Source organism: Lepus europaeus, chromosome 9 (assembly GCF_033115175.1).
Source record: "Lepus europaeus isolate LE1 chromosome 9, mLepTim1.pri, whole genome shotgun sequence".
NCBI classification, from domain to species: Eukaryota; Metazoa; Chordata; class Mammalia; order Lagomorpha; family Leporidae; genus Lepus; species Lepus europaeus.
The window spans coordinates 84,164,304-84,180,601 of record NC_084835.1 but is presented as its reverse complement, the minus strand read 5'-3'; positions in this window follow the sequence as shown (position 1 = coordinate 84,180,601).

Sequence of the window (16,298 nt, the reverse complement as noted above, 5' to 3'; positions counted from 1 at the left end):
TCATCCATTATCCATTGCTGTAACAAGATACTTGAGACTGGGTAATCTGCAAATACAAGAAGCTTATTCAGGTCATGGCTCTGGAGGCTGGAAGTACAAGACCTGGGGAGGAGCTCATGTTGCATCACATGCTGCCAGCAGGTGCTTGTGAAAAAGACAAAACACGAGGGGCAACCTTGCTTGACACCATCCTGCTTTTGCAATGACTCAGCTGGCCCTAGGAGAAGAGAGCAGTTCATCCATTGCGGTGAGCTCAGCATTAACCCTTTCATGGCAGCAGCCATCTCAGGCAGGAACCATGCACCTATTAATGGTCCCAGTACTTCTCACCACTGTTCTGTTGGAGATCAAATCTCAACATGAATTTCTTTTCTATTTTTTTTTTTTTCTGACAGGCAGAGTGGATAGTGAGAGAGAGAGAGAGAGAGAGACAGAGAGAAAGGTCTTCCTTTTTGCCGTTGGTTCACCCTCCAATGGCCGCTGTGGTCTGCGCATCACACTGATCCGAAGCCAGGAGCCAGGTGCTTCTCCTGGTCTCCCATGGAGTGCAGGGCCCAAGCACTTGGGCCATTCTTCACTGCCTTCCCAGGCCACAGCAGAGAGCTGGCCTGGAAGAGGGGCAACCGGGATAGAATCTGGCGCCCCAACCGGGACTAGAACCTGGTGTGCCAGCGCCGCAAGGTGGAGGATTAGCCTGTTAAGCCATGGCGCCGGCCTCAACATGAATTTCAAGAAGACAAATCATACCCAAACCATAGAGGTCCCCAGCCTAATTTCCCTTACTGGGTCCTGCAAGTACCCTCGATGGCGCCACCATCACCTGGGAAGGTCAGTGTAGATGCAAACAGTCGTCTTACTTAATTGTGACTGAAATTATATCATTTTTAGAGATTGTCTAGAAACTTTTGACAGATCCAGAAAGTGACCTGTACAAGAGGAGGACCCTTAAGCTGGAGCTTCAGAGGCCAATGACAGTCACCCAAGTGGCACCTTCCAAGTACAGCCCCAAGCTCACCTGCAGCTCTGCTTCCTTGAGAGCCTGGAGGAAGTAGGTGCACTTGGTCTGTATTTGAATTGCCAAAAGGCCATTTAAAAGGTTTTCCCTACAGCGAGGGACTCCGCCTCCAAAACTCAAGTTTTCACCATTTGGGAGGCAGAAAAATATTTCTGAAAACTTTTTAAAATGCTTCCAGGACTTATTCATTAAAAAAAATTAGTTTCCTTCAGAACTGGCCATTTTTCTTTTGGTATCTGTGAGGACTCTTGTGGTTATGCGTTACCAGGTGTTATTCACTAAATCAACAGTGTGTAAACTGGAGCCCATGTGGTCCTTAAGAGAATTTTAAAATGTTCTGTTGAGAGGCTGGCACTGCAGTGCCGGTATCCCATGTGGGTACTGGTTCGAGTCCCGGTGGCTGCTCCATTTCTGATCCAGTTCCCTGCCGATGCACCTGGGAAGGCAGCAGAGGATGGCCCAAGTACTTTGGCCTCTGGACCCATGTGGGAGACATGAAAGAAGCTACTGGCTTCAGCCTGGCCCAGACTCATTGTGGCCATATGGGGAGTAAACCAATGAATGGAATACCTCCCTCTCCCCCTCCCTCTTCCCCTCTCCCCCTCCCTCTCCCTCTCTGTAACTGAATAAATAAATCTTTTTTCAAAAAAGTTGTGTTGAGTGAGATGGTACAAGCATGCTGGGAAAGTCTGACGGTTTCTTATAAAATGTAATATACTGTTGTCATACTGCCCAGCATTCTCTCTCTTCAGCTTTCTTGCCCAGAGTAATGAAAACTGATGTTCACACAAAAATCCATATGGGAATGTTCATAACAGTTTTATTTGTAATAGTCTAAAAACCGGAAACAACCCTGATGTCTTTCCATGGGTGAATGGTTAAAGAGATTATGGTCCATCCATTCCACGGAACATTACTTAGCAATAAAGGGAGCGAACTGTTGATGCACCTGACCATTTGGATGTATCTTAAGGGAATTATGATGAGGACAAAGAGCCAACCCTGAAAGCTTGCATGCTGTGTGATCCCATTTGTTTAACATTGGAGAACAGATCCGTGGCTGTCAGGGGTTTAAGGGAGTGTGTGTACTTACAAAAGAGTGGTATGAGGAATCCTTGTGGTGATGGGATTGGTCTTGTGTCTTGACTGCGGTGGTGAATACATGAGCCTACATATATGCTGCTGAAATTGCATGGAACTAAACACATCCCAAAACAAACACTCTCAAACGAGTGAGTACGTGTGGCACTGGCAAAATCTACTTAAGATGGGTGGATGGTAGCATTGTCAGTGTCCCGGCTGTGATACTGCTGTGGTTTTATCAGATGTTACCACCAGGGAGACTGGTGAAGAGTACATGAGATTTCTTTGGGTTATTTCTTAGGACTGCACATAAATTCACGGTTATCTTACAATAAGGCATTTAATTAAAAAGTGATGTGGATATTTTGACAGCAATTAAAAGATGATATCAGATCTTCTGCATGACCTGAGTGACCCTCGGCAGCCATGTACCCCAATTCCCCTGAGGGCTGTCAGTGCCTGTTTGAGAAGAGTGTTTATTGCCCATCACACGGCAGCTCAGAGGCCGTCTCCCCAGTGGGGGCAGCCAAGCGGCAGGAACTGGTGCAGACCAAGGGGGGTTTCCCGGGGCTGAGCTGAGAAGAATCCTTATGGGTCCTGCTGTGGTTTGGAGATGGCTAGGTTGATCCCACCCCAGGGCCTGGGCACTGGCAGCTGCCCCCTCTGTGTGGCGATGTTGAGAGGTGGTGGAACCTTTAAGAGAAGGGTGTCATGCAAGGTGGTTAGGTCACAGGGCCACTGCCCTTGGAAGGGATTAACGCTGGTCTCAGGGATTGAGTTAGTTCCCATGAGAGGGGGTTCTCTCTGGCTTTGTGTTTTGCCACGTGATCACTCCCTTTCCCACATGCCCCCGCCATGCTGCCACCTGCTGTGATGTCATGCAACCCAGGGGACCCTCTCTGTTCCAGGTCAAGCTGACAGGGCCAGCCGATGTTGGACTTCCAGTCTCCTAAAACTCTGAGCTGTGTCAGTCTTGTCTTTGTGAAGTACCCAGACTCAGATATTTTGCTATAGCAACAGAAACTGCACTAATAATCTAATTCAGATCCCAATGGTGACTTTATTATAATGCCACTTAAATACATGCAAGCCCATATTCAGCTATAAAACTGGAGCAAATTTCTAAGGACAATATAATAAAATCTACAAAATCAATACATTCAAATTGGTGGCCTTAATTTAATGAGATGAATGATGCTATTGCTGATCAGAGTGCATAAACCTTTTGCACCATCTTCATGCTGAACTCTTTTTTTTTTTTTTGGACAGGCAGAATGGATAGTGAGAGAGAGAGAGAGAGAAAGGTCTTCCTTTTGCCGTTGGTTCACCCTCCAATGGCCGCCACGGCCAGTGCACCACGCTGATCCGAAGCCAGGAGCCAGGTGCTTCTCCTGGTCTCCCATGGGGTGCAGAGCCCAAGGACTTGGACCATCCTCCACTGCCTTCCCAGGCCATAGCAGAGAGCTGGCCTGGAAGAGGGGCAACCGGGACAGAATCCGGCGCCCCAACCGGGACTAGAACCCGGTGTGCCAGCACCGCAAGGCGGAGGATTAGCCTGTTGAGCCACGGCGCCGGCCATGAACTCTATTTTTTAAAAATGATTTATTTATTTGAAAGGCAGAGTTCTAGAAGGTGGAAGGAGAGAGAGAGAGATTGATTAATTTTATCCTCTGGGTCACTCCCCAAATGGCCGCAATGGCCCAGGCTGGGCCAGTATGAACCTAGGGGCCAGGAACTTCTTTGGGGTCTCCCACATGGGCGCAAGGGTCCAAGCACTTGGTCCATCTTCTGCTGCTTTCACAGACATATTAGAAGGGAGCTAGGTCAGAAGTGGAGCAGCTGAAACTTTGAACTGGTGCCCACATGGGCTGCTGGTGTTGTAAGCAGTGGCTTTACCTACTCCACCATAGTGCCAGCCCATGAACTGTTTCTTTACTTACAACTCGACCTTTCTAGCAACACAGCAACCAGTAAGAAAAGGTGTCAGACCTTCCAGAGTGGATGCAGTAGGGACCACTTGTTCTCTCATAGTGAGGTTGAAAAATTACAAAAAGCAGGTACAGAAACTAAATAGTTTAGCAATTGAGAGGAAAAGGCATAAAACTTCTGAGAAAAAAATCCCAGTATGTGTATACATCATACTAAGTAATGTTCAGGATAGTAATGACCATGAGAGGTACAGGAAAGGCTGAACCACTTGGAGAAAGCTCATGGTTAAGAAAGTTGGATGGTTTGCTGCTGGCTCTTAAGTGTTTTTATTTGTTTCCTGATTTTTTTTCTTTAATATTTATTTTATTTAGTTGAAAGGCAGAGTTAGAGGGAGAGACAGGTCTTCCATCTGCTGGTTCCCTCCCTAGATGGCAGCAATGGCCAGGAGGCTGGAACTCCATTGATCTCTCATGTGGCTGGCAGGGGTCCAAGCACTTGGGCAATCTACTCTCCCCAGGTGCATTAGCAGGGAGCTGGGTAGTAAGTGGAGAAGGTAGGACTTGAACCAACACCCATATGGGGGTGCTGGCATCGCAGGCAGTGCTGGCCCCTGTGTCCTGGTTCTTGAATGAGCACACTTCAGTTACCCCAAGACCTGTAGCCTGGTGAGTATTCCTTCCCAGCAGGGAGAAGGCTGGCTCTGAGTGTGAGTGTGTGTATGTGAGAGAGTGTGAGCGAGTGTGCGCCCGAGCGAGCTGTGCTGGGATGTGGGAGGGGAGATTGAATACGATGACATTCAGAACAAATAGCCTCAGACAATTAACGGAGCTCCCCACCCCCGGCACTCAAGGCTGCTGATAAGTGTTCCCCATCTCAGGGTTTGAGACGACCTTTAGAGCTTTCATCTTCACACCTCGTCACGCCTCTTATGACAGATAATTATGGCTGAGTGTGAGCATCAACAGGAAAGCAGCCCTCTTAGCGTCACGAGGGGCACTCGAACGAGCATTTTTAAGGCAAATTATTAATAGCTGTGCTTCAGAAAATGATATCAGCAAAAGCGTCTGAGATATTGAACTGTTGTATTCTAACCGTGGAAGAAAAAGGCCATTTTGATGATAAATAGGGGAATTTTTATGAAGTAATTTAATTTATCCAACAAATATTTATTACATACCTTCAATCTCCAAGATACCTTATTAAGGACCACAGGGAACACAAAGCCATACATGATTTAGTTCCTGATCTAACAGAGTTTTACAACCCAGGAGTTTACAAAACATTTATTATTTAAAAAGAAATACAAAACGAAGAAGTGTCAAAAATATAAGACAACATTAAAACTTGAGGAGATAAGAAGTGGGGTGTGTGATGAGAAGGAACCCCTGAGGTGTCTCTATCAATGGCAATGTGGCTGGGCCACACCCGTGGAGGGAAGGTGTGGGCGGAGTCCTGACGGTAGCGCCGTGAACCTTGACGCACCCATCAACTGCATGGGCACTTGGCACAGCAGTTAAGACGTAACTTGGGACTCCTACTTCCCGTAGTGGAGTACCTGGGGTTCTAGTCCTGGCTCCTCTCTATTTTATTTTTTTTAAGATTTTTAATTTAAGATTTACTTATCTACTTGAAAGGCAGAGTTACAGGGAGACAGAAACGTCTTCCATCCTCCAGTTCACTCCCCAAATGGCCATAAAGGCAGGAACAGGGCAGATCTGAAGCCAGGAGCCAGGAGCTTCTTCCAAGTCTTCCATGTGGGTGCAGGGACCCAAGCACTTGGGCCATCTTCCACTGCTTTCCTGGGCGTTTTAGCAGGGAGCTGGATCTGAAGTGGAGCAGCCAGGACTTGAAGCAGCACCCATGTGGGATAACAGCAGCACAGGCCATCCTAACCTACTATGCCACAGCACCAGCCCCCTGGCTCCACTCTTCATTCGAGCTTCCTGCTAATGCACACTCTGGGAGGCAGCGGCTGATGGCTCAAGTTGTTGGGTCCCTGCCACCCACAAGGGAGACTGGGATTGATTTCTCAGCTCTCAGCTTTGACCTGGCTCTGCCCTGGGCTGTTGAGGCTATTTGGGGGAGTAAAGCAGTATACAAAAGTCAATCTCTCTGTCTGTCTCTCCCCCACACGCACACCTCCCCCTCCCTCTCCCTCTTCCTCTCCTTCTCCCCCCACCCTTCTATCTTATCCATCCATCCACATTCCACCCCCTCAAAAAAGAAATACCTATTAGGGAGTAGCTGGAGATTGCCAGACTGTTTTTTTTTTTAAGAAAATTATAAATGTGGCCGGCGCCGTGGCTCAACAGGCTAATCCTCTGCCTTGCGGCGCCGGCACACCGGGTTCTAGTCCCGGTCGGGGCACCGATCCTGTCCCGGTTGCCCCTCTTCCAGGCCAGCTCTCTGCTGTGGCCAGGGAGTGCAGTGGAGGATGGCCCAAGTGTTTGGGCTCTGCACCCCATGGGAGACCAGGAGAAGCACCTGGCTCCTGCCATCGGAACAGCGCGGTGCGCCGGCCGCAGCGCGCTACCGCGGCGGCCATTGGAGGGTGAACCAACGGCAAAGGAAGACCTTTCTCTCTGTCTCTCTCTCTCTCTCACTGTCCACTCTGCCTGTCAAAAATAAAAAAAAAATAAAAAAAAAAAAGAAAATTATAAATGTGTGGCCAGTGCCGTAGCTCACTTGGCTAATCTTCCGCCTGGGGTGCTGGCACCCTGGATTCTAGTCCTGGTTGGGCCACCAGTTCTGTCCCAGTTGCTCCTCTTCCAGTCCAGCTCTCTGCTGTGGCCTGGGAGGGCAGTGGAGGATGGCCTAAGTGCTTGGGCCCCTGCACCCACATGGGAGACCAGGAAGAAGCACCTGGCTCCTGGCTTCGGATCAGCACAGCGCCTGTCAAAAAAAAATTATAAATGTGAAAATTTTAACAGTTAAATTTCTGACATTAAACAGCACTGCCTGGTGTCAGCTTATCTTCACTGAAAGCTGTGGTTGCCTTTCTTCTGATTCTGGCATTCTCACGGGCTCTCGGTTGGCCACAAGCGGTTCCTTGCCATGGCCCCACTGATGGTCTTCAGTGCCAGGCCAGGGCGTTGCTCTTTGGGAGGCGGTGATGATGGGGGGTCGGGGTACAGCTGGAGGTCAGTGCAGGGTGCAGGTAGAAGGCCTGAGAGGGCAGGTGGCACTGTTTGAGGCGGCACCAGCAAGCCTGGGGAGGCCGTGTTGAGTAAGGTCTACAGGAGGGCGAGCCTCTCTTGGCATCAGAAGACAGCATGTCCGAGCCAGCGAGTGACCCCGTGTGTGAGAGGTATTCAGGTCACTTCATCAGGGCCTGCCTGACAAGCCTCCAAGACATCTGTCCCCGGCCCAGAGGGCTTCCTCTGCTTTAATTGACCAAAGTCCCCATCTCTCCGTCACCTGGGCATCTTGTGATGCTGAGCTGAGCCCAGCTGTGTGCTGCCTGCGCTGTGCCTTGCCCCACACCTCCCCCTGCAGTTGCTCGGGCCCATCCTGCTGGCTCAGAGTGGGCCTGAGCCACAGTGTGGCTGCAGCAGGTGTGAATGCTGCCGGGTGGGCTTTGTATGGGAGGCCCTGCTCTGGTCATTCTGCTGAGGAAGCTGAGCCCCCCAGCAGGCAAGGACCACTGCCACCTCTGTGACTGCCAGCCACAGTGACCGTCCCTTCTCCAAGGTCGGCTCTCCTCCTTGCTTTGTCCCACTGGCACGGCCACCCTTCTGGAAGCAGAGGGAATAGTGGGGTGGGGCTTAGACTGACCACGGAGAGGAATGAATTGAAGGTTGCTGCTGTGGGGATCCCGGGGGTCACCATCGTGTCATCTCACGATGTGACACTGTGAAAGAAGCCATCTGGCTGGCTGGCTTACTGCTACCACAAAATACCATGGGCAGGGTGGCTTATAATCAACAGATTGGTTTCTTGGAGTTCTGAGGTCTGGCAAGCCCAAGATCAAGGCGCCTGCAGATCTGGTGTGTGGTGACGGCCTGCTTCCCAGCTCGTAGACAGCTGCTTTCTCCCTGTGTCCTCACATGCCCGAGAGGAGGATCGTCTTTTTGTTGTAAGGACACTAATCCCACCGTGACCCAGTGCCTCCCCAAAGCCCCACCTCCTCATGCCACTGCACCAGGGGTTAGGATTTCGACACAGGAAGTTGAGGGGGAGACAAACATTCAGTCTGTTAATGCTGGTAGATGTGGTGGCAGCAGCTCCTACCCTGCAGTGCTCCATGCCAGGCTCTGTGGTTCCCACCTTCCTCCTCATGGCCATTCCACAAACGTGGCACAGTTATACCCCCATTTTACAGATGGACAGAGTTCCTCCGGTTACACGGTTCAGATGCCGAGTTTGGAGTCAGATTGTTCTGACTCAGCACTTGGGCCTTAACTCTCACATCAGCTTCTCCTCTGTCGTATTGGACCTGAAACAGGATTGCATTTGGCTGCAGGCAGCAGCGTCTGACCACGACTTAAACAAGCAAGGGGTTGAACAGCTCATTTCTAGTGCCTAGCACAGAGCCTGCCACACACTAAAGGCTCAGGTTTTAACATCCCCATGTTGTAGATGAGGAAAATGAGGTGCAGAAAGGCTAAGTGACTTGTCTGAAGTCACAGAATCAGTGTTGTTTGTAGAACTCACAAACTGTCTTTGTGATTTCGAGTTCAGTACACCTTCCCCACTGCTAGGGGGTGAGGATTTGGCAAAGCATCTTACCAGAATGCCTGGGTTCAAATCCACCTCCACCTCTTCTTCTTTTTTTAAAAATCTATTTATTTTAAAGACAGAGTCACAGAGAGGGAGGGAGGGAGGGAGGGAGAGAGAGGATCTGCCATCCACTGGTTCACTCCCCAAATGGCTGTGGCCAGGCATCAAGAGTTCTTCCAGGTTTCCCACGTGGGTGCAGGGGTCCCATCTTCCACTGCTTTCCCAGGTGCATTAGCAGGGAGCTGGATCGGAAGTGGACCAATTTGAGTCTCAACCCAGCACCCTTATGGGATCCTGCTGTGCATGTGGGAGACCTGGATTGAGTTTCTGATCCCTGGCTTCAGCTTGGCTCAGCCCCAGCTGTAGTGGGCATTTGAGGAGTGAACCAGCAGATAGGAACTTCTATCAGTTTACCTTAAATTTAAGAGAAGTTTTTTTTTTTTTTTTTTTTTTTTTTTGATAGTGAGAGAGAGACAGAGAGAAAGGTCTTCTTTTTTGCCATTGGTTCACCCTCCAATGGCCGCTGCGGCCGGCGCATCGTGCCGATCCGAAGCCAGGAGCCAGGTGCTTCTCCTGGTCTCCCATGTGGGTGCATGGCCCAAGCACTTGGGCCATCCTCCACTGCCTTCCCGGGCCATAGCAGAGAGCTGGCCTGGAAGAGGGGCAACCGGGATAGAATCCAGGGCCCCAACCGGGACTAGAACCCGGTGTGCCGGTGCCGCAAGGCGGAGGATTAGCCTGTTAAGCCATGGCGCCGGCCAGTCTTTTTTTTTTTTTTTTTTTTTTAAAGAATATGGTAGCTTCTAAGATACATAGTTTGTTTCAAAGAAGATTATTTGAAAGGCAGAGTTACAGAGATAGAGAGGGAGACAGAGATCTTCCACCCACTCATTCACTCCCCAAACGGCTGCAATGGCTGGCACTGGGCCAGGCCAAAGCCAGGAGCCTGGAATCCATCCAGGTCTCCCACATGAGTGGCAGGGTCCCAAGCACTTGGGCCAACTTCTGCTGTTTAACTGGAGCAGGTGGGACTCAAACCAGTGCTCATATGGGATGTTGGCTTCACAGGTGGCAGCTTAACCTACTGTGCCACAGTGATGGCCCCTACACGCACATTCTTTTCTCATTAGCACTCTTTAAAAATGATTTTGCCAACAGGCCGGCTTCATTAACTGCGGTAAGCAAGGTGCAGCTTGGTGAGGAGTGGGAAGGCCTCAGAGGAGCTCCCACCCCCCACCCTCCCCGCCCGCCTCTCCCTGTGTGGTCCTCCAGCCTGCTTTGGAAAGCATCCGTGAGGCCATGTTCTGAAGGCAAGGGCAGAAAGCAGATTAGGTTCTGTAATATGATAATCACATAACAGAAATTTATGGTGCCCCAGAGGGGGAGAATTACAAATGGTTGAAAGGTGACTATTTAATGTATAGGCCTCTTTTTTTTTAGGGTGTAAAAATAAATAGAAAAAAAGAGAGTGCAAATAGAACCCGCAGCAAATGGGAGGTAAATGGCCTGTTTGTGGGTGCTCCTGCTGCGCCCCCACCCTGGGTAATGAGGGCCATTTGTAACATTGCCTGCTCTGCCGTTTCCCAAATAGCGCTGCAGTCTCTCCCTCATTTGACAGCCCTCAGGAGGCTTCTGGAGCGCCTGTGTGGCCCGCTCTCCCCTTAGCTGCTTCTGCAAGTTTGGTTCTCGCCGCCTCCCCCAGGGCGTGTCTCCGGCCCAGACCTGGGGCCAGGTGTGTGGGGATGTGGGGCAGGGATGTGGCCCTCCGCCTGCCACCGCACTGCTGTCTCCTCTGTCCGCTGCCTGCCTTGTTCCCCTCTCCCAGGTGGCCCTGGGCGCTCGGAGTGTTGCCGTCACCTTTTCTTTCCAGTTCTCTCTCTTTCTCTCTCTCTCTTTTTTTTACAGGCAGAGTGGACAGAGAGAAAGACAGAGAGAAAGGTCTTCCTTTGCCATTGGTTCACCCCCAGTGGCCGCTGCGGCTGGCGTACCGCACTGATCTGAAGCCAGGAGCCAGGTGCTTCCTCCCGGTCTCCCATGGGGTGCAGGGCCCAAGCACTTGGGCCATCCTCCACTGCCTTCCTGGGCCACAGCAGAGAGCTGGACTGGAAGAGGAACAACCGGGACAGAATCCGGCTCCCCAGCCGGGACTAGAACCCCGGGTGCCGGCGCCGCAGGTGGAGGATTAGCCTAGTGAGCCACGGCGCCGGCTCCGGTTCTCTTTTGAGGCCCACCTTTCACTGACACATCTCAGCAAGGGCTTGGGAGAGACTGGTGCGCCCCAGGACTGTGTGTGGCAGGTCCCGGGGAGCCATCCTGCCCCTTTCCATAGCTGTGGCCTGGGAGTTCTCCCCTCTCTGAGCCCTGTTCCTCTGCTGTTCGAGTTGAGAACCCCCTTGTGTGGGCCGGGCTTCTAACTGCGGGGAAGGTTATGCCATGAGCCTCTGCCCCTGCCCAGCCCACACCTGGGTGCTGGTTCCTAGAGATGCTGCTGATCAACCAGCTCTGTGCATCCTGCCAACAAGCGATAAATGCACGCAGCCGCTCTGAGTATGATTCTGGGGTCCACTCATGGCGGCCTCTCTCCCGTGGCCAGGGCTGGAGCTTGAGTCTCCCTGCACTTGCATCACCATGGGCTTCCTCTCCAGTGGCCTGGTTCCTGCCACATGCTCCAGGCGGTTCCTCTGGAGCACGGGGGATGCCTTCCCACCCCTCCCACAGAGCTCCGGAATGCAGCCGGCTTCTGCCTTCCACAGGTGAGGCAATCAGGCAGAACTGGGCTGCCCGAGGTCGAGGGGAACCTTGAGCATCCGGACCTGGGAAGCCTCGGCAGCGCCTGAGGTGTGGCCGCTCTGCCAGGTGCAGCAGCCTCTCCTTCTCAGGGGCCCTGAAAACACGGCGCCATCTTACACAGCCTGCTGTGTCTGGAAGAGCCGGGGCAGAGCAGCCCAGGGACCCCAGAGGCTCTAGCGTAAGCCAGAGGGCCGCTTGCTGCCCCCAGCTCCAGGAGGGCAGCGTCTGGGGAGGAGAGCAGAGGCAGCGGGAGCCCCACCCCGTGGGTGGACGGCAGGAGCCCCACCCCCCAGTGGTGCTAACCCTCCGGGCTGGTTTCTTCTCCCTGCAGTCCAGCACAGTCTTCTTTCCCTATGAGGGATGGGTTAGAAAACGGGATGTTAATGCTTCCTGCCTCCAGCCTGCAGTGTCGGCGTCATCTGCTCTTTTCTGTGAGCCCCTCCCTCCTCCCATGGCAGGTGTCCATGCACCCTGTCCTGTCTTCCTTCAGGTCTACTCAGGTCACTCTCTTGCTGGGTTGGCCACTGTCCTGTTGTATCTCTCCCCGCTTCCGGCTTGTCATCTACTTTTTTTTTTTTTTTTTAAGAAAAAGCATTGAACTTTTCTTTTGTAAATTTATATATTTTATTTGAAAGGCAGAGTTTCAGAGAGGCAGAGAGAGAGAGAGAGAGAGGGGTCTTCCATCCATTGGTTCATTCCCCAAATGGCTACAATGGCTGGAGCTGCGCCAATCTGAAGCCAGGAGCCAGGAGCTTCTTTTCCAGATCTCCCATGCAGGTACAGGGACCCAAGGACTTGGGCCATCTTCTACTGCTTTCCCAGGCCATAGCAGAGAGCTGGATCGGAAGCAGAGCAGCCGGGTCTTGACCTGGCGCCCATATGGGATGCCGGCACTGCAGGTGGTAGCTTCACCCACTGTGCCACAGCGCTGGCTGCTCATCTACTTCTGTGTCCCATAGGATCTGTCTGTCTCCCCCAGGATACCCACTGGGTAAGGATGGGATTTTAGTCTGCCCGAGTCTCTGCTGTAACCTCAGCATCCCCAAGAATGCAGGCTCCAGGAGCCACTGAGTTAACGTTGCTCGAATGAACACATGGATATTCCAGGCAGCCGGAGGCGGGCTGTCAGGGCTGGCATGTGGCCCCTGGAGGACACAGGCTCCTGCTCCTCCTGCTCCAGGCAGTGCATTCGTGTGCAGGGCAGCAGGAAGAAGATGAAGGCCAGGGGACAGAGGCCAGTGCTGGTGTGATCGGCCCTCATGGCAGTCACAGGAGCCCCACACCTACTGAAATCCTTTGTGCTTAGAGCCAGGTCACAGGCCTCCCCGCTGGGAGGGATGCCGGGCCATGGCCTCTGGGAAGCCACAGGGCCCTGCCGGAGAACAAGGAGGCAGGGACAGAGACGGGGTGGCAGCCAGCAGGGCCTGTGCTGCCGTCATGCTTCCCAGGACCTGACGTGCTCCTGGGAAAGGTGGGCTGATTTGGGGGGGAAATGAGTTATTTCGGGGAGTGTGCACATGCCCATCACACTGCCGGCACTCAGGGACAGTGGGGAGTCTCAGCCAGCGGGGGAGATCCCCTCAGAAGCCTCCTGCAGAATTTTAGGGATTTTGTTCCTCTGTAAATTGTTAGTTCTTATGCAAATCTGGGCCTCTTGGTATTCCTCTTCCTCTGTGAATCTGTGGACTTTTGTCTCCTTTCATTGTCATCCCTGAGCTCTGGGCTCCACGTCTACAGACTTGGGGAAAGACTCATCAGGTGAAACTGACAGGTGCGCTCTGTAGAAGGTGGGCGTAAAGCCGGTGCTGCAGCCGCCGCCTCAGCCCAAAGCCCGGGACCTCAGCAAGGAGCGGAGCCGACAGCAAGTCTGGAGGAGGCATTTGCACAGGTCACTTTTGCAAGAATCAAAGTCGGGGCACTTTTTGGATTCTGGGCCTGCCTCTTTTTATTTTGTAAGAAAAACCAGAAATGAGTCGCCAAAAAGAATTCACATAAAAATGATATGTAGGAGGTTTTGAATAAAAATATACCATAAATAAGTAATAAATCCTCCACGGGGCCGTTGAACACGGAGAGCAGTGATGTCGTGTCTACTGCTGAACTCCCAAAGTGTGGATATTTATTGTAACTCTGGGCAATCCGTTGTACTATGCTGGCATCTGAAAAGTTCTCATCATAGCATTACAGTAAGAACCCATTTCCTAGGAAGTATTGTTATAATAAACTGTAATAGTGGCTTGTAAACTGCCATCCCTCACTGCATATGGGGGAAGGAACGTGGACAGTGAAATATTCGTGTCGCAGGCCCCACCTTCCAGGGCCTCTGTCAGACTGGCTGCTCACCTGAGCTGGAGCCTGTGCAGTTCACTGTGCCCTCCGGGCAAGGCTCTGCCCTGGCATAGGCACACCAACCTAGATCCAGGACGTGGGCTTTTCCTCTGCTGACACGAGGGTAGCCCCAGGCCCAGGGCCCCCTCCCCGCGCTGGCTCTGTTCCTTTGCAGCTTCTTCTTCCTGCAGGTGCACAACAAGTTGGATTCCACAAGCACAAGCTGAGCAGTCGGCCTGGAAGTGCGAGCTGAGCAGGTGCCGGCAGGTGGGACTCACCATGACACAGTGTGAGACCTCGGGCTACAACACAGGACCCGGGCGCTGCTCTGACCCCTCGTGTCTTGTGTTGCAGCCGGAGGGACGCAGGTTCGCAGCAGAGCCTGCTCGGCCACCCCCACCGAGGGACTGGACACAGGGAACTGAGGCAGAGATAGCAAGAAAGCCAGGGTGGCAGACAGGTGGGGTGCCCAGCAGAGAGACCTGCCCAGTGCCCTTGCTTGTTCATGCTCTGTCTCTCCAAGCCAGGCCTGCTCCGCACCCTGGTCCACTTCTGGTGGTTGGTGCTGGCTCCTGGGTGCACGGCGTGGGCTGTGAGGATGCCCTGTCCCCAAGGCCACAGGAGGACCCAAAGGACAGCAAGGAAGGCATCTCCTCCCCACACATTCTGGGCACGCGTAGCATCCTGGGAGCTGTTTACTGTGAAAGTGGGACTGTTTTCTATAAGGGTATGGATAAAGTCCCAGCAGGCATTGGCCAGTGACATCATTTTCCAACATGGAGATTCCAGGAGGAAATCAGATCATGAAGTTCAACAGGGACAAAACCCCTAAAGGAGACCCCCAAAACTGGAGGTTTTGTTGGAGTTGACGTGTCGGGTTAAATCTCTGATTTTGACGGTTATACTGAGGTTAGGGAGAGAATGTCCTTGTTGATGGGGGATACCCACTAAGGAAATCAAGAATGAAAAGGGCAAGGTCTCCATACTTCACTGTCATACGGTTCGGGTAAATGGTTCAGTAGCTTTTCTGCTAGTTGAGATGGTTTCAAAAAAGTTTTAAATGCTCTTTAAAAAAAAATTCTTTTCAACATTAAAAGGGTTATACTTGCTTATTAAAGAAAACTGGAAACTGAAAAGAAGGGGGAAAGGAAACTAAGTTTCTATCACTCAAAACCAGCCGTTGTTATCTTTTGTTGTTTTTTCCTAGTCTTTTTCCTGTGTGAATTAAAGAGGAAAATGTTATAATTTCAACAGCAGATACCGAAATTGTTCTTGGGCAACTGTCTTTACTTAAGGAAATACCTTGGAATGGAAAGAGCTCCTGGGGGCATGGTGTGGGAGACATCAAGGGATCAAGAGAAACATCAAATTGCTTTTTATTAGTAATAAACAATAGGGGGTAGTGTTGTGGCATGATTTAAGCCACTGCTTGTAACTGGTTTGATTTCTGATTGCTCTGCTTTCCATCCAGCTTCCTGCTAATGCACCTGGGAAGGCAGCAGATAATGGTCCAAGTACGTGGGCCTTTGTCACCAATGAGGGAGACCTGGATGGAGTTCCTGGCTCCTGGCTTTGGATCAGCCTAGCTCCAGCTGATACGGCCATTTGGGGAGTGAACCAGCAGATGGAAGACATCTGTCTGTCTGTCTCCCTGTCTCCCTCTTTCTGTTGCTCTTTTTAAAAAATATTTATTTATTTAAAAAGTAGAATTAAAAAGAGGCAGAGAGGGAGAAGTCTTCCATCTGCTGGTTCACACCCCAAATGGCTGCAATGGCCATACCTGTCCTAATCCGAAGCCAGAAGCCAGAAGCTTCCTCTGGGTCTCCCACGCTGACATTCTGCTTTCCCAGGCCATAGGAGAGAGTCGGATGGGAAGTGGAGCTGCCGGGACTTGAACCAGTGCCCACATGGGATGCCACAGTACTGGCCCCTGCTCTGCCTTTCAAATAAATACATACATACATACATGCATAAGTCTTAAAACAAAACAAAACAAAAAAAAACCCCTGTATGTTGGCGTGGTAAAAACAGGAAAACAAAGTGGAGAGAAGAGAATGGGTGAGAATTGCAGGGATGTTACTGTGTGGTTGGAAGTTGTGTTACCACAGAAATGCCCACACCATCTCCCAGACATTGGCTGAAGTCTCATATCCACGAAGGCTTTGCGTGTGCATGGGGTTCTGTCAGTTTGCGGGTTTTGCTGAGACTTGATGGAAGGCGCTGAGTTTCACATGAACACTGTGTGTGAGGTAGACAGGTCATTCATCAGCTGAACTCGTTTAGGAGCAATGTTAAGTTGGAGACCATAGGAAAATAAATCCTTCAAGAAACTTAAGAAATCCTGGTGGAGGAGGTGTGATGGTTAATTTTATGCATCACCTTGGTTGGGCCACGGTTCCCAAAGGTTTGGTCAAACATCCTGGACGAGCATTGC